The sequence below is a fragment of the Microcaecilia unicolor genome, chromosome 1 (genome assembly GCF_901765095.1).
Source record: "Microcaecilia unicolor chromosome 1, aMicUni1.1, whole genome shotgun sequence".
In the NCBI taxonomy this organism is placed as follows: Eukaryota; Metazoa; Chordata; class Amphibia; order Gymnophiona; family Siphonopidae; genus Microcaecilia; species Microcaecilia unicolor.
The window spans coordinates 593,163,095-593,181,362 of NC_044031.1; the positions used below are offsets into that span (position 1 = coordinate 593,163,095).

Genomic DNA, 18,268 nt, shown 5'->3' on the forward strand with positions numbered 1-18,268 from the left:
TATGTGCTACTTTTTGTATATACCTGACCTTGATTTGCATCTGCCATTTTCAGGGCACAGACCGTAGAAGTCTGCCCAGCACTAGCCCCGCCTCCCAACCATTAGCCCCGCCTCCCACCACCGGTTCTGTCACCCAATCTCCGCTAAGCTTCTGAGGAATCCATTCCTTCTGAACAGGATTCCTTTATGTTTTCATCTCCACCACCTACTACTACTACTATTTAACATTTCTATAGCGCTACAAGGCGTATGCAGCGCTGCACAAACATAGAAGAAAGACAGTCCCTGCTCAAAGAGCTTACAATCTAATAGACAAAAAATAAAGTAAGCAAATCAAATCAATTAATGTGTACAGGAAGGAGGAGAGGAGGGTAGGTGGAGGCGAGTGGTTACAAGTGGTTATGAGTCAAAAGCAATGTTAAAGAGGTGGGCTTTCAGTCTAGATTTAAAGGTGGCCAAGGATGGGGCAAGACGTAGGGGCTCAGGAAGTTTATTCCAGGCGTAGGGTGCAGCGAGACAGAAGGCGCAAAGTCTGGAGTTGGCAGTAGTGGAGAAGGGAACAGATAAGAAGGATTTATCCATGGAGTGGAGTGCACGGGAAGGGGTGTAGGGAAGGATGAGTGTGGAGAGATACTGGGGAGCAGCAGAGTGAGTACATTTATAGGTTAGTAGAAGAAGTTTGAACAGGATAGGGAGGGCATTCCAAGTATCCACCACTCTCTCCATGTGCCACTCTTTTCTTTTTGAGTTTCTCTCACGAGCTTGCTTTTCACTAGTTTGTGTTTTAAGTTGGGTGGCTGTTGGAAGGGGATGGGAATATATCTTTCAGTAGTTCATCCTCCTGGAGGCTGTAGATCTTTTATGATTCTTCTCAATTTTTCTATCTCTGGGTTTTATGTCACTACAAAGGGGATTCTCTCTGTGGATTTCTTTTTCTTGTACTACATAAGGTTTTCCCTGGGTATTTTAAGGGCAGAGGTAACATTCTTGGAGATTATTTTGGGGTTGTAACCTTTTTGTTTGAAGGATTCAGTCAGGATTTTGTTTTCTTGCCCTTGTAAGCTCCTGATGAATGTTGGTTTCTATTATTATTGTCATCCACATTGAACATTTTAGTATGTGAAGACTACTAGATTATTTTTGTATTGTGTTGTATTGATTGACCAAAATTTAATTCTGAATCATGCAAATACACCAATCTGCACAAAGCAGAAGTATGGACAGATTAGCCTACTGAGGGGTTACCATCTCCTACTGGGCTGCCAGGCCAGCAGAGCAAGGTCAGTCATGGGAGCCAACTTTTCAAAATTATTGGGGGTGCTAAGCCCAGTGGAAATAACCCCTCCTTGGACATATACAAGGAATTTTCTCAATATTGGGGGTGCTCAAGCACCCACAGCAGTAGTGCTGTCCAATTCATGATTCGAATCGATTCGTCGATTCATTTTGGACAAATTGATTCATTTTGGAAAAAAATCGGGAGTCCCGATTCGGGATTTCCCCACCTCCTTTCCTCCCAAGCCGCTGCTTCCCTCCCTCCCGCTGTCACCCAAGCCGCTGTCGCTGCTTCTCTCCCTTTTTCCCTCATGCTGTCAACCAAGCCACTGTAGCTGCTGAAGGAAGCAGCAGTAGTGAGACGATAAACTTACCATAGCAGGGTCCAAGGTCTCTCTATTGTTGTCACAGGCAAGAAAGTCTCTCTATTGGCGTGCAGCCGGAACAGGAACTGACATCAGGGGCTGGGACCGGCAGTCGAGCCAAGCAAGGAGGTTTAATAGACAGGAGTGGACGTGAGCCTGTCTAGTCCACTGTAAGCAAGTAAGCCAATTTAGTTAATCTGTCCACTCCCCCGCGCAGCCGTCATTGCCATACGCTCAAAACAAAGCAAGCAAAGCTAGGAGCTGCTGCTTCCACGTTGTCGTTCTTTATTGTTGGTCCAAATCTGTAACAAGTCTAAAGCTGTTTCAGTTGGCTAGGCAATGCCTTAAAAGGTGGAGGAGAAAAGGAATAACAATTGAATATCACTTAAACAGTTTCACAAAATTATTGTAGCTGGTAGAAGCAGCAATTATATACTCTGTAGTTTGTGCCCATTTTTCTTCACTGTTCTTCTATACAATACAGATGGCCAGATTTCAGTGAGGATATCCTGTTTCCTGATGGGTTCATCTTAACTTGTTGTAATCTGCTTTGGGAAGCCTGATGTTATAAAGATGATGGAATATATTGAAATTAAATGGAAGTAGAATCTCCTTTCATTGGGGCACATGTGATTCCATGTTTTGTAGAAGTTTACCTTTTATTTATGTATTTATTTATTTATTGTGCATTTATATCCCACATTTTCCCACTCATGCAGGCACAATGTGGCTTACAAAAATTAGGCAGATACACAAATGGATTATTCTGTTTTGAACATGTTTCAGGGGCAAGCTACCCATTGGTTTAGCTTTGAGCAGCAGCAATAAAATCACAAAGAAAGATGCACCTGCCGAACGGGACTATGATCTTGCCCCAAAACTTGTTTATGTTTTGCCAGCTTTTGAGGAAGCCACAACAATTTCATCTGGAGAACAGTATGTTTCTGTGTATGCCAGCCACCTCTGTGCCCTCAGAAATAATTCTTTCTGCTTCTGGACAAATTATAGCTGCAAGACGCAGTTGTCTGAAGCCAGCCAAAGTGGGCAAAATGATTTTTCTTAATAAAAACTGGAAGATGTAGGACTTGACCAAACTTCACTTTTCACATGATGTAACACTGCATGGCATGCTCACACTAAAGTTTGCCTTTGCTCAGTTGCTGCTGCCTGTTTTTTGTGTTTGGTTTTTTTCCCTGTGTGTTATAATATTAGCATGTGGGCCTTACTATTTCAATCAAGTTAAATCGAATCAACTTGAAAGGAAAAAACAAAATTTTTTTGAAGAATTGAATCGTACCAAATTGAAACTTTTTTGATTGAATCGGCCAGCACTACACAGCACCCACAGAGCTGCCTCCTATAAGGTCAGTTTCGAAAATGATAAAGGGGATGGGACGACTTCCCTATGAGGAAAGGCTAAGCGGCTAGGGCTCTTCAGCTTGGAGAAAAGGCGGCTGAGGGGAGATATGATAGAGGTCTATAAAATAATGAGTGGAGTTGAACGGGTAGATGTGAAGCGTCTGTTCACGCTTTCCAAAAATACTAGGACTAGGGGGCATGCGATGAAGCTACAATGTAGTAAATTTAAAACGAATCAGAGAAAATTTTTCTTCACTCAACGTGTAATTAAAGTCTGGAATTCATTGCCAGAGAATGTGGTAAAGGCGGTTAGCTTAGCAGACTTTAAAAAAGGTTTGGACCGTTATTAAATGAACTTGGGGAAAATCCACTATTTCTAGGATAAGCAGTATAAAATGTTTTGTACTTTGTTGAGATATTGCCAGGTATTTGTGATCTGGATTGGCCACTGTTGGAAACAGGATGCTGGGCTTGATGGACCTTTGGTCTTTCCAAGTATGGCAATACTTATGTACTTATGTATTATGGTGTTAAACTGCTTGAGGCAGTTACTTTCTGCACCTTTTGGTTAGGAGGAGTAGCTATGTACACTGACTGCTGATGGACCCACCTCCACCCTATATATGAACTTCTCCAATCAAAGAAGGAATGAATGAAAGTTCTGCCAGGAGTAATGCATGAAAGTCTTGAAACAGAGTGTGACTGACTGAGTGTGTGTGTGTTTGTGTCACTGAGATGTGCACTTTCATAGTGATAAGAAACTAAGGGCTCTGTTTACTAAGCAGCTTTATAGGCGCGTTAACATTTTTAACACGCGTTAAGTATGTACATGCTTGCAATATCCTTATAGGCGCCCACATGGTTAGCGCACACACTAAGTGTACGTGTGCTAAACACACTAACATGCCTTTGTAAACAGGGCCCTAAGCATGACAAGACAATATAAAAGAAAGGGAGATAAGGTTTTCTACGGATGATTTTTGGTGCTTGTTTTCAAGTTTTTGACATGTTCTTTGGAGCTGAAATTGTTCTGGGCTTCTATACATACATGTAAACTCTCTAAGGTTTGACTCTGGGATTCCAAGGAAGTGTTCTGATGTCAGCCCTTTCCCTGCTCTTCCCTGCAGTCTGATTGGTGGGGGGGGGGGGGGGGGGGGACGGAATTAGGGAGCAAAGAACTATGCTGCAATTCAACGCTTCTCCTTCCTTAATCCACATTGCATGTCAAGGTAACTTCAACTCAAATGTTCATAAGTTTGGAGTTTGCAGATCGGTGGCTGGATGGGGAAGAGGGTTGGAGGGAGGGCTTACTGTTTAACTGCACACACCGGGTCTTCTGAAGTGGGATAAGTGCTGTTCCTGTTCCTAAAAAAAGACTAAGGGACCCTTTTACTAACGGGCGTTAAGTCACACATTACACAGGGTCAACCTGCATAAACAGGCCACTGTATAACCACGTTAACGGGATGTGCTGTGCTTTGCCTGTTTCCACACATTGAACTGTGTTTTACTGAATTTTTTCTACATTTTTTCATTCAGGGGATGTAATATAGGTGAAAATTGGGCATGGAAGCATTAGCCTACTAGCGTGTTGCACTTACCGTGCACTAACTGGCTAATGTTTTAATCCACACAACATCTGCAGTAAAAAAAAATTGCGGGAGCACCCCCTTCTTGATGCAGTGTTAGTGTTGGGCTTGCCGCACATTAAAATTCAGCATTATAGCACATACATCCCAAATCTCAATGCATTCTAGTACAAGAGCCCTTAAGTTAGCCAACTAACCAGCTGTGAAGAATAATACAGCTGACAAGACACGTAGGATTTGTGGCAAAAGGAGGACTCTAGTGAGAGACTGAACAGCAAAATGTGTTTGAAAAGTAAGCGAGTGGGCCAACTCGGCATGTGGAAAGAAGAACCAGTTGTGTAAAGGGCTTTAGCTACGAGCGGTGCCAGGTGCAAAAACCACAGACCCTACAGTAAGAAGACTGAGGCACTGCTGGGTGGGCTATAAGAAGAGACTCCTCTTCCACCTGCATCCTCAGGGCTCACCCCAGGCCAATGTTATGCTGTAATCCACCTCTAAGCAGGAAAGTATGTGGTGGGCCTGAGGCCTCTCATGCTGCCAGCCTGCACAGAGAAGTGAAGCTGATATCAAAGGTTGGAGGGGGATGAGGAGAAAAACAAAGGAAAGCAAACATATATATATAAGAAACAAAAAAAGAGACCTTTGCCTATCTAAAGTGACCTAAAAGATTATTATATGTGAAAAATATATTATAAAAAAACAATCCTGCCCCCCTCCCAGGTCCAATAATGTTGGTAGGCATCCACGTTTTATTGTGAAAATTTTGTAGTCGGGGCTTCTGAATTTAGGTTTTAGCCAATAACACTGATAAAACACCCAGTTCATTGGAAAAACACTAAAAACCACCACTTCCTCCAGTACTCTCTCACCCCTCCCCTGGCTTGTTTTGTATTGTCCACTAAGTTTCTGTACCTTTTCTCTGCTAATGACTCCTAAGTGACACAAACATTTACATTGGTCTCCCCTGCAAAAAAATACCAAGAATAGCACCTCTGGTGTAAAAACACAGATACATTCTGTTTTTTGTACCCTTCAAGAACCCCTAAATAACATGAAAATAAAGACCTAATGGGTCTTTTTACTAAGCCTTGGTAAAAAGTGGCCTGCGGTAGTGAGGGGGCTTGTTTTTCACACGTACTGGGCCATTTTTTTTTACCGTGTCTAGGAAAAAAGGCTTTTTTTAAATGGGGGCGGTCAATGGCCGTGAACTAAAATTAAAAATAGCGTGCGGCTATTTACTGCCTGAGCCCTTACCGTCACCCATTGACCTAATGGTAAGGGCTCATGCACTACACACGCAGTACTCATGCAGCATTCGCCAATGTGGCTGCGCTCCTAATTACCACTGGGAACGACCCCTGTGGTAGAAAATAGAAAGATATTTTCTACTGCAGGGAACAGCGCACGCCAACTTCGTAATTATCACCAGGTGGGTTTGCTAACTGGGCGGTACTGTTGATTTGGCACGTGCTACACGCCTTTCTAGCCCTTCCACCGCTTTGTAAAAGGGCCCCTAAATTTACAGTGCTTAAATATCTAAGTGTAAAAGTGCTGAAACTGATACACTTGCATTTTTATTTCAATTTGTGCTTTTGATCTAGAGGTGAATGAGTTAGATGGACTTTAGCAGTGTGTGTGTGTTTGTGTGTGTGTTTGTGTTACAATTGCAGCTTTGCTTCTACTGCTTTCCATTTTATGATAGCTCTACAGCAGTGTATAAATAACACCCACCTGCATGAAAGAAACATTGCTATTAAGCTCAGGGTTATAGAACCTCAGAGGGGCCCTTTTACAAAGGTGTATAAGGCCCTACATGCACCCAGCATGCACCAAATCAACATTACCGCCCGGCTACCACGTGCCCCAAGCGGTAATTCTGAATTTGGCACGCGTCAAAAACACAACAGTTTACATGCACTGCACGCCTACCGCCTGGGTAGCACATAAGGCCTCTCCGCTAAGTCAATGGGTGGTGGTAAGGTCTCTGGCCAAAAACGGATGCGTGCTGGTTTTAATTTTGCCACACTTCCATTTTCCGACCCCTTAAAAAAAGGCCCCTTTTCCAGTATTCGGCTAAAACTGGCCTGGCATGCACCCAAAAGATACGCTCGCACTGACGCAACCACATTTTGTCCCAGCTTAGTAAAAGGGCCCCTCAGTGACGTGTTCATCTCTGTGGTGATCTGGAGCTTAATGTTCTGCTTAACCTTACCCTTAACAAAAAAACAGCACTTTAATTTTTTGGTATAGCATTAATGGATATTTAGAGGCCTAATCTGCATTGGTATTTATGGCTTTCCTTTATTTAAGAATTCTGTCTGCACTCTGGTTTCATTAGTGGTTCTTGTTAATTTAGGTCAATGACAGGTGTTCTTTTACCTGCCCTACTCCGACTTTTATGCAACAACGTCCCTGGTGTTTGCCCACCAAAAACTGGGCAGCAACCCAGTCCGATTGAGCAACTTGACCTTATTTTCTGGTGAATGGACACATGACTCCCAGGGCTGATGATAAAGTTTAACTCTTGCTACACAGCCAAGGTGGGAGAGTGTGCACCCTATAACTCTTCCTTTGCTGATGTGTGTCCCTGTAATGGGAGAGCTAAGATTTGCTGATATCTGTAACAATTTATTGAGTATGAATCATAATTGCAACAGCAGAGAAGGAAGGGAAGGGAAATGGGGACTTGTTATACCGCCTTTCTGAGGTTTTTGCAACGACATTCAAAGCGGTTTACATATATTCAGGTACTTATTTTGTACCAGGAGCAATGGAGGGTTAAGTGACTTGCCCAGAGTCACAAGGAGCTGCAGTGGGAATTGAACTCAGTTTCCCAGGATCAAAGTCCACTGCACTAACCACTAGGCTACTCCTCTACTCTAATAACAAGCAAATCACTTGAGATTCAGAAAACTGGGGGCGGTATGGTTACCCATAATTCCCCTTCAGGAAAAAGCAAGTGCATATACGGCACAGTGCACCATAATAATGGCTTATGGATGGATTTTGTTTACTTATTTTCTGCACTTGATATACTGCCAGTAATCCTTGAGGTGACCATCGTAGTTTACAACTTCTATTACAGGTACTTTACGCTGTCCCTAATGGACTCATAATCTAAGTTATATATTATACCTGGTGCAGTGGAGAGCTAAGTAACTTGTCCAGGTTGTTCACACAGAGCTGCAAAGGGAATTGGATCTGGTTCCCCAGGATCTCAACCTACTGCTGTGGGAATTGAACCTATTTCCCCAGGTCCACAATAATAAAGTTTTGTAATAAAGGTTTGGTCTAAATTCCTAGATACGTGAGTCTATCTAGTTTCAGAAAACATCACTTACTAAGTGATTCAGTCATTATTTTCAGAGAGAAAGTAAAGAGTGCCTTTCTCCTCACCTCCCTCTTCCTCCAGGGACTGTTTCTATTATGAAAACTAGGCATCCTGTAACAAGTTATAAGTACATAAGTAATGCCACACTGGGAAAAGACCAAGGGTCCATCGAGCCCAGCATCCTGTCCACGACAGCGGCCAATCCAGGCCAAGTGCACCTAGCAAGCTTCCCAAACATACAAACATTCTATACATGTTATTCCTGGAATTGCGGCTCATGGAAATTATACAAAATGAGAGTTTCAAGAATGGCTAACAGTTTTTTCACCTGCAAACTTTTTTCTTTTACCCCAGAACATTATTACTGAAAAATGTTATTTCACACCGTTAACAGGGCTTGAGAAAATGTCAGACATTATCATTTGTGTTGAGATAGCTTGCTTTTCACACAAGCCTGATTCCATAAGACTTTTCTCCCATTCTTTACCAACTCAGTGAACAGAGCCCAAGAGGTATGAAAGAGGGCTGGATCATTGCTGCTTTTGACCCTATTATCTGTATCTGTAATAAAAGGAATCTCACTATCCCCTACTGTCCGTCTCGCTCCCTTCGTTCGCTAAATGACCATTATCTTGTTCTCCCGCACCTGAAATAAGCCATTCTAGAATCTACACGGCATCAGGCATTCTATTTTGCAGCTCCAGCCCTGTGGAATTCTCTGTCCCCCCCCCCCCCCCCTGCTATCTGAGCAGAATCATTCCAAAAGAAATTCAAATCCCTAGTTAAATCCTGGCTTTTTCAACAAGCCTTTTCCAAAACCTGAATTTAGTTCATAAGTACATAAGTAATGCCATACTGAGAAAAGACCAAGGGTCCATCGAGCCCAGCATCCTGTCCACGACAGCGGCCAATCCAGGCCAAGGGCACCTGGCAAGCTTCCCAAACGTACAAACATTCTATACATGTTATTCCTGGAATTGTGGATTTTTCCCAAGTCCATTTAGTAGCGGTTTATGGACTTGTCCTTTAGGAAACCGTCCAACCCCTTTTTAAACTCTGCTAAGCTAACCGCCTTCACCACTTTCTCCGGCAACGAATTCCAGAGTTTAATTACACGTTGGGTGAAGAAACATTTTCTACGATTTGTTTTAAATTTACTACACTGTAGTTTCATCGCATGCCCCCTAGTCCTAGTATTTTTGGAAAGCGTGAACAGATGCTTCACATCCACCTGTTCCACTCCACTCATTATTTTATATACCTCTATCATGTCTCCCCTCAGCCGTCTCTTCTCCAAGCTGAATAGCCCTAGCCTCCTTAATCTTTCTTCATAGGGAAGTCGTCCCATCCCCGCTATCATTTTAGTCGCCCTTCTCTGCACCTTTTTCACTGTGTGTAATCTTTTTTACTTGGCTGCTGTCCTGTGTTTTCTTTACTTCTGTTCTTTCCTATTTAAATTGTAGTTCTTTTTCTGAGTATTATATTTAGTTATTGCATTTGTATCCCACATTTTCCCACCTATTTGCAGGCTCAATGTGGCTTACAGAGTTTTGTTATGACATGGTCATTACAGGATGCCAGATACAATTCGTAATGTACAAAGATTAAGAAAGGGTAGTGAGAAGGATGGTGTTAGGCAGGATAGTATAGAGGTGGACTTTAATAGCTGGGTGTGCTGGTAGGTAGTTTTGTAAGGTTATGGGTTCTCTTTGTAGGCCTTGTTGAAGAGATGTGTCTTCAAAGATTTCCGAAAGTTAGTTATTTCATCAATAGTTTTCAGGGCTGTAGGTAATGCATTCCACAACTGCTTTATTTTACTTTTAAATTTGTAAACTGCTTTGAACTATATATTAGCAAAGGCGGTATAGCAAGTCTGAATAAATAAGTATATAAAAACATGTCCATCAACCGAACACATTCTACTGTTGGATTGTTTTATTCTTACATCCACCGCTTGCTGATTGGAGGCTAGGTAATTGACTTTACACTGATGTTTTATGCATTTTGTATTATTTTATTGCTTTTACATTGTTTTGCAGCATTTTTAAAGTGAGATTACTAAAACTGGCCACACTCTTTAAAACCTTGCAGGTAGCTTTTATCCGTAGTTTTGGCAGCAATATTAAAAGCAAAACTAAGCAGGTAGCTTTGCTTTCATTATCCCCCCACCCCACACAGAAGTGCCTGCACAAATTTGCACCTGCTTTTTGTTGGGTAGTGCTGTAAAGAAAAACAATGAACATAATAGGGATCGATATTCAGCCGGCAGTGCTCAGCAGTTTGTTGACCGCTGCTGGAGTTATGCCCAGAATTTCAATGCCGGGGCCACGTTTGGGCTTTGGCATTGAATTTCCAGGTTTGCAGAGCCGGCTAAAACATAGTGGGTTATGGGGCCCTTTTACTAAGTCATGGTAAAAAGTGGCCTGCAGCAGTGTATGCACGTGTATTAGGCGCACACCGGGCCAGTTTTTACCGCATCTGCAAAAAAGTTGTTTTTTTTAAAAAATGTGACGGGAAAAGGGCATGCAGTAAAACTGAAATTAGTGCGCATCTAAAACTGACCTGAGCCCTTAACGCCACCCGTTGATCTAATGGTAAGGGCTCATGCGCTACAAACACAGTGACCAGTCGGTGCATGCCAACTGCCAATTACTGCTGGAAACGGCCCACGTGGGAGGAAATAAATAATTCATTCAGGCGTTATGGGCGCATGCCAAATCTGAAATTACTGCCAGGGGGGTGCTGGCCTGGCGGTAGTCTCATTTGGGCACACACGTAGAGCTTAATGCTGCTTAGTAAAAGTGCCCCTAAGTGTGATATTCAGCTATGGGGCACTACATAAATACATAAGTATTGCCATATAGACCAAAGGTCTATCAAGCCCAGCATCTTGTTTCCAGCAGTGGCCAATCCAGGTCACAAATACCTGGAAAGATCCCAAAAAAGTACAAAACATTTTATACTGCTTACCCCAGAAATAGTGGATTTTCCCCAAGTCCATTTAATAATGGTCTATGGACTTTTTCTTTAGGAAGCCGTCCAAACCTTTTTTTAAACACCACTAAGCTAACCGCCTTTACCACATTCTCTGGCAACAAATTCCAGAGTTGAGTGAAGAAACATTTTCTCCGATTCATTTTAAATTTACTACATTGCAGTTTAATCGCATGCCCCCTAGTCCTAGTATTTTTGGAAAGCGTGAACAGATGCTTCACATCTACCCGTTCAACTCCACTCATTATTATATAGACCTCTATCATATCTCCCCTCAGCCGCCTTTTCTGCAAGCTGAAGAGCCCTAGCTGCTTAAGCCTTTCCTCATAGGGAAGTCGTCCCATCCCCTTTATCATTTTCTTCGCCCTTCTCTGCACCTTTTCTAATTCCACTATATGTTTTTTGAGATTCGGCGACCAGAATCGAACACAATATTCGAGGTGCGGTCGCACCATGGAGCAATACAAAGGCATTATAACATCCTCATTTTTGTTTTCCATTCTTTTCCTAATAATACCTAACATTCTATTTGCTTTCTTAGCCGCAGCAGCACACTGAGCAGAAGGTTTCAACGTATCATCAACGACGACACCTAGATCCCTTTCTTGGTCCGTGACTCCTAACGTGGAACCTTGCATGATGTAGCTATAAAGATAGGAGTGATTTTATGTGGTCCTATTTATGCAGTTAACCTGGCCGGTTAAGTGCTAAATATCGGCACTTAACCAGCCAAGTGCCAACACCAGCCCCCAGAACACCCCCAAAATAGCCAGTTTTGCTCTAGCCACTAACCGGACATTTCCAGCAGCACTAACCAGTTAACTGCTGCTAAAGATGACCAGTAAGCCCCAAACAGGCGATTTAACCAGCCAGGAGCCATTTCTGACCGGTTAAATTACTTTGAATATCGACTCGAGTACATCATAGTTTTCAAACTACGCGTATTGTTGATATCTTCGTGCACTTGAACCTCTTGTTAGATCAGTATTTTTACCCATGCAAATTCTTTGTAATATTGCCTCTGTGTTTCTTGGATTTATTTATGTTAAGATGCTGCCTGCTTTATCTTCCCGAGCTACTTAATTATGTTGGTTGCTGTTAGGGCTTGCTTGGTTGGTTTATTTACTTCTTATGCTATTGTTGTACTAGAGTTGAACTGTTTAGGTAATGGCCGATGATATATTCGATTATGTTTTCGTTGCGGGATTAAAACATTTTTACAATATAGTTACATTTATTTTTTAAGCAGCCGTTAATCCAACGTTAAAAACATATTCAAATACATCTTACTACTACTTAACATTTCTAGAGCGCTACTAGGGTTACGCAGCGCTGTACAAATTAACAAAGATGGACGGTCCCTGCTCAAAGGAGCTTACAATCTCAGCTTGAATCAACCTTTATATATTATATATGTATGCTATTATATATTTCATTATTAGATGGACCACAGCTGCTTATAACTCTTTATAAATATCCTTTGGGGGTTAATCATAGAAACATAGAAACATGACGGCAGATAAAGGCCATATGACCCATCCAGTCTGCCCATCCTCTGTAACCCCTAATTCTACCTGTTCCTAAGCGATCCGCACATGCTTATCCCATGCCTTTTTAAATTCTGGAACAGTCCTCGACTCCACCACCTCCACCGGGAGGCCATTCCACGCCTCCACCACCTTTTCTGTGAAATAATACTTCCTTAGGTTACTCCTAAGCCTATTCCCTCTTAACTTTGACATATGTCCTCTCATTCCAGAGCTCTCCTTCAATTGAAAAAGGCTCTCTTCCTGTACATAAATGCCCTTGAGATATTTAAACGTTTCTATCATGTCTCCTCTCTCCCTCCTCTCTTCCAGCATATACATGTTGAGGATCTTAAGCCTGTCCCTATAATTTTTGCATTCAAGACCGCTTACTAATTTTGTAGCCACCCTCTGGACCGACTCCATCCTGTTTATATCTTTCCGTAGGTGCGGTCTCCAGAACTGCACGCAGGACTCCAAATGGGGCCTCACTAGAGACTTATACAACAGTACTATCACCTCCTTTTTCCTGCTGGTTATGCCTCTCTTTATGCACCCAAGCATCCTTCTGGTTTTGGCCTTGTGATTGCTCAGATGCTTTCTCCTTATCACTAGCACTTATTATTCAGGATGCTACTAGGTCACTAACCTCCTCCACGTCCTTAAAAATGTGATGAAAAACATTACTTGCCAGTCTCTGTGCCAGCCTCAGATGTTATATTCCGGTCCATTAGAACAGCATGCAGGTCCCTGGAGTAGTCTAGTGGTGGGCACAGTGCACTGCAGACAGATGGACCCAGGATTCTACCTTCCCCTACCTGTTACACTTGTGGAGGAAACTGTGAGCCCTCCCAAACTCACCAGAAACCCACTGTACCCACATATAGGTGCCCCCTTTACTTGTAAGGGCTATGGTAGTAGTACAGTCTGCCCAGCAATGAATGCGGTATAAAATATTTGATCCTGGTGTTTCTTTGCCATTCCTGGGACGTAGACCGTAGAAGTCCACATGGCACTATACTTATGTTCCAGCTAATGGATTTGCTGTAGAAGCCCACTCCAGCCCATCCTAAACTGTCTTGCCATATATGGGACACAAGATCCACAGGTACATGCATGCTTCTGTATGCTGTGATTAATTTTCAGAAGGAAGGTAATTTTTGTTTCAAAAATGAACTCCAAAGGAGACCGGTACAATAATACATGTAGACCCTTCCATCTGCTTTATCTGAGGGAAAATATATATTTGTATACTTGAGAAGTTTCTGAAGCAACGGAGGTAATGCATTTGACCCAGCAACCATGAACTGATTAAAAAAACAAGCTTAGTATTAAGAGAAAAGAGTAGATAGATCCCTGCAGATTTTATGTGCTGTTCATCAACAACCATCATAATTCCAAAAATGTAACTGATGTACAAATCTAAAAAAAAACAATAACCCACTTAAATTGTGCAGAGCTTGACCAAACATTAATATAGTTCTTTAGTTCTTATTCAAGAAGGGGTAGGACAAAACATAGAATATTACAGAGCACAAAGACGCTTTGTTTAGTGTTCAGAATTAACACAACTTATCTGAAAAAAAAAACCAACAACCTGCTTCTGACGCTGGCCGGCATTTTGCAGTGCTTAGGAGTTTCATGGATCATCTACAACAATAGCTTCTTATTTCACTCTACATATACCACAATTATTTCAGTCTAAAAATACCTCACATGGCAAAGAATGAACAAAAACACAGTCTTGTTTAGTTCAAAACCTGCTTCACACACTCCCCATATATTGCTAGACATGCAAAGCAAAATTAAAAGTTAGTCATCAATTTCAGTTTACAGTGTATTAGTTTATCAGCTTTGCTCCACCTCACCCTTCTCTACCAAAGTTCTTAAGAAAACTTTGAATATATGTTCACCCTTCCATTAGAGAGAAAGTGCTGTTCTGCTTCTTATAAATAGAAATGTACCTTTTAATTGTTGTCCATCCTTCCTTGGTTTTCATGAGCTGTAATGGTGAAACAAGGAATTCACATTGTTTTTTTGTGTTTGTATGGCGTTTCTATTCCATCAAAGGGCAACCAGCAAAGTGACAGAAATGAGTGTGTGAGGTTCACTGTTGTGAAGTTCAAGCATTCATGTAGAACGGCAGTTGCCAAACAGGCCACATACTTCCTCTGCTCTATCAGGGAAGACTTGATAGGCTTGCGAAAAACGAGGTTCCTGTTTTCAGTAACCACTGTGTGTATCTGCTCTGTGCTTTCTTTAGACTCTGCGACTGCGTGAAGAAAGGGTTGAATAACTGACAACTAAGCCTTCTGAGTTATTGATATTTTAGTGAGAATCGATGAAACCCAAGCATGTCTTCAATATTTTAAGAACACTGCATGCTTAAAATACTTAGTACGAATTAATCCGTAAGGTGGCACAAATGTAAATGGACATCTCCTTGCAGGCGCCCTAAGACATCTTGGTGAAAGCTTATTCTATAATGACATCTGAGCACCCAGATTCCATTACAGAATACTAGTATAACTCAGTATCAGCACACTGAACATTTAGGTGCCTATACTTATAGCAGCCATAGATGTGGTGTAATTGTGGACACCTAAATGTGGATAGAATGCACAAATAGCTGGGAGCCACGCTCATATGTGCACTCCTTTGCACTCATGCATGCCCTTATGGAATAGCACTTAGAGTGCTTACCTGTATAAGTGTAAGTGTGACACCTCCTTCAAAACAAACCCAGCCTCAATTATTTATTTATTTAATACATTTATATCCCACATTTTCCCACCAATCGCAGGCTCAATGTGGCTTACACAATCTGTAGAAACGGCTACAGTGCATGAAGTACAATTATACAGTTAAAAAGTAAGATAGTAAACAACATTTGAAACAGCAATATGTAAAGATGAAAAGATAATTAGTGTCTTTGAATCTTTGTTAGACTAGAAGTTAATCTGAATTATGATGAGCCTGGAGAATAAGCCTTTTTGAACATTACAGTCTTCAATAATTTTCTGAATTTTAAGTAGATCTGGGTACATTTGACTAATTTGGGTAGAGCATTCCACAATTGTGTGCCTATAAATGTGAAGTTGGAGGCATAAATAGATTTCACTAGTTATAAACCCCTTCATGTGCCTGCGTGTTCATGTGATACAAAGAGAAGCCCTCATAGCAGCCACATAGCTAGGTCATCATTTTTGAGGGGCTTGAGTTGACAGAGGGGGGAGGAAGATAAAACTTTGCCCTGCCCCTTGTCCTCCGCACTGCCCCCTCCTCACGACCCCAAATACCTTCGGCTGCTGGCGGGGATCCCCAAGCCCCGCCAGCCAAAGAGGTTCTGCACCGTCATTCTGTCAGTCGCACTTTCTATGGGCTGCTATCCCTGCGCCAGACTCCCCCTGCCCCCATGCATGCATTAAAAATGAGCATGCATAGAGCAGTTTTACAGAAACTGAGCATGCATGGGGTGGAGTGAGAATCCCAGCCCAGCTGCAGCAGCCCATAGAAAATGCTGCTGACAGACAGAACACCAGTGGAGAACCTCTTTGGTTGGCAGGGCTTGGAATCCCCACCAGCCATAGCAGCAGGCACCCGGTGCCCTAATATTAGGGGGCCAGAATCCAGTGAGGGGGCCTAGGCCCCTGAGGCCCCCTTGTGGCTGCGCCACTGCCTCATAGGATATGCTGCTATAAATAGTATATAATGTATTCTGTCCAAGAAGAAGGGAAGGAGGCGGCTTCTCCAGATTCTTAGCGCCAGTTTGATGATACCTCACTGAGCTGCCAGAGAGTTCATACAAACTCATTCTTGGAAGCATGCTAGGCTGCTGATTAACCTCTCTTCTCTTGCTTGGTCATGATGGGGTAATTCTGTGACAGTGTGCTTATATTTAGGGAACTAGATAGCACCTGTTCTATAAAGGAAACTAGGCACCTACTTTCCTTTGTCACATATTAGCATAACAGGTGAAATACTTGCCTATCCTTTAGGTATAAGCACTTAAGCCAGCCATAGAGCTGGCGTGTTTGTGCCTAAATACTGAAGATACGCACATTTATTTATTTTTACCACTTATATACCGCCAACACCTAAACGGTACACACACAGGTATTTGCACAGGTACTCACTGTCGCAGGTGGGCTCACAATCTGTTATTTGTACCTGGGGCAATGGAAGGTTAAGTGACTTGCCCAGAGTCACAAGGTGCTACAGTGGGATTCAAACCCAGTTCCCCAGGATCTCAACCCACTGCACTAACCACTAACTTAGAGTGTTCTATAAGCTATATATTGGTAAGTGTGAGTCCTGCCCATGTGTGTGCATATCTGTAAACTATGCACTATTGGAAGATATGCGCATATTTGCAGAATAGTGTTTAGGAGGAATAATAGCATTTATGTGTATATGTGTAGATACATACATATACATATCATAATTCTAATCACTTATGTGCATATTTGTCATGTAAATGTTAGTGTCCACTTTATAGAATACTTGAATTTTTAAAACTTTACAGATAACATTCATTAAGGAGGTCCTTTTTCAAAGCTGCAGTAGAAAGTGGCCTTCGTGTGCTCTTACGTGGGTCTTTCCCATACACTAAGGTCATTTTTACCACAGCTGGAAAATGGCCGATTTTCCATTTTCCGAATTAATGTTCTCATATACTAATAAACAGAGTAATGATGAAGTACCCAAAGTCAAAACAATAGTAATAATACCATCTCCACCAAAGTTTGTGTAAATATATAAGGTCAAAAGAGGAGGAATTGCCTCAGACTACCCAGGTGTACTACTACTACTACTATTATACATTTCTATAGCGCTACTAGACTTACACAGCGCTGTACAAATTAACATGAAAAGACAGTCCCTGCTCAACAGAGCTTACAATCTAAATTGGACAGACGAACAGACAGCTAGGGGTGGGGAAATTGCAGTGGTAGGGGTGATAAGTGAGGGTGTTGAGTAAGAGAGTCATGGTTAGGAGTCGAAAGCAGTAGCAAAGAGGTGGGCTTTAAGCCTAGACTTGAAGACAGCCAGAGACTGAGCCTGACGTACTGGCTCAGGGAGTCTATTCCAGGCATAGGGAGCAGCGAGATAGAAGGAACGGAGCCGGGAGTTAGCAGTAGGGGAGAAGGGGGACGACAGGAGACATTTACCCAGCGAACGGAGTTCACGGGGAGGAGTGTAGGGAGAGATGAGAGCGGAAAGGTACTGAGGAGCTGCGGAGTGGATGCACTTGTAGGTCAAAAGGAGAAGTTTGAACCGTATGCGTGCTTGTCTGACATTGCTGTCTGGATGTCTCAACGCCACCTGAAATTAAATATGACCAAAACCGAGCTTCTCATTTTCCCCCCCAAACCCACCTCCCCGCTCCCCCCATTTTCTATTTCTGTTAATGGCTCTCTCATTCTCCCTGTCTCCTCAGCTCGAAACCTTGGGGTCATCTTTGACTCTTCTCTCTCCTTCTCTGCTCATATCCAGCAGATTGCCAAGACCTGTCGTTTCTTTCTTTACAACATCCGTAAAATCCGCCCCTTTCTTTCCGAGCACTCTACCAAAACCCTCATCCACACCCTTGTCACCTCTCGTTTAGACTACTGCAATCTGCTTCTTGCTGGCCTCTCACTTAGTCACCTCTCCCCTCTCCAGTCGGTTCAAAACTCTGCTGCCCGTCTCATCTTCCGCCAGGGTCGCTTTACTCTTACTACCTCTCTCCTCAAGACCCTTCACTGGCTCCCTATCCGTTTTCGCATCCTGTTCAAACTTCTTCTACTAACCTATAAATGTACTCACTCTGCTGCTCCCCAGTATCTC

At 42.5% G+C, this 18,268-nt stretch overlaps 2 protein-coding genes across 3 annotated transcripts in view; one reads left to right on the forward strand and one right to left on the reverse strand.

Moving 5' to 3' along the window:
- SLA (Src like adaptor) overlaps positions 1-14,527 on the reverse strand; it is an 82,837-nt gene extending 68,310 nt beyond the window's left edge. For both annotated transcript variants that reach the window (XR_003943847.1, XM_030219386.1), the window contains exon 1: positions 14,404-14,527. The gene's annotated coding sequence lies outside the window, so the exon portion shown is untranslated. The remainder of the gene's footprint in view (positions 1-14,403) is intronic.
- The window catches only part of TG (thyroglobulin), a 429,523-nt gene that overhangs the window by 332,499 nt on the left and 78,756 nt on the right, over positions 1-18,268 (forward strand).